This window comes from Corvus brachyrhynchos, unplaced genomic scaffold (genome assembly GCF_000691975.1).
Source record: "Corvus brachyrhynchos isolate BGI_N302 unplaced genomic scaffold, ASM69197v1 scaffold549, whole genome shotgun sequence".
In the NCBI taxonomy this organism is placed as follows: Eukaryota; Metazoa; Chordata; class Aves; order Passeriformes; family Corvidae; genus Corvus; species Corvus brachyrhynchos.
The window spans coordinates 185,579-186,238 of NW_008240055.1; positions in this window are offsets into that span (position 1 = coordinate 185,579).

Sequence of the window (660 nt, forward strand, 5' to 3'; positions counted from 1 at the left end):
TGCGGAGTCTTTAACCTATCTCGCTGCTAGCTGAGGCTGTGTCAGTGACACTTGTGGCACACCTGGGTGCAGGGTGCTGTGTAGGGTGCGTGGTGCTGAGAGGAGGCTCCTCTGGCCTTAGTGCTTAACTGAGATAATTTCACAGTCACCTTCTGCCTTCATCTGGTGTCTGACATGCTGGGATGCCACACTGATGCTACTCTGCCAAATAACGCCTTGTGGTGGCTGCCGCCACTGTGGGTGTCCAAAATGCCTGTTCGTTCACTGCAGATGCGGTTTTAGGGTAGCACAGCCGCTGTTGGGGTGCGGGGGTGCGAGGGCTGGAGATGGAGGTGCGCCGGCAGGGTCTATGAGTGCACCCCCGGGCCAGGCGCTATCCCTGGGGAAGGCCTTTCACATCATGTCCGGGCTGGGCTGGGGGGGAAGCTCTGCTGGGTCAACAATTATTTGATTCTTTCCTCCCTTGTAAACTTCTAACTCCGCTTTTTTTTTTACTCCATTTAAAATTGTTGCAGTTACGCCAATAAAATTTTCACCATTATTGTCACGCTTGTGTCGTGATTGTTTCCCGCCCCGTAGCTTGTGAGGGACCGGACCCAGGGCGGGCCCCGCTCTCACGGCTGAGAGGGCTCGCGAGGGGAGGGAGGGAGGGAGGGAGGG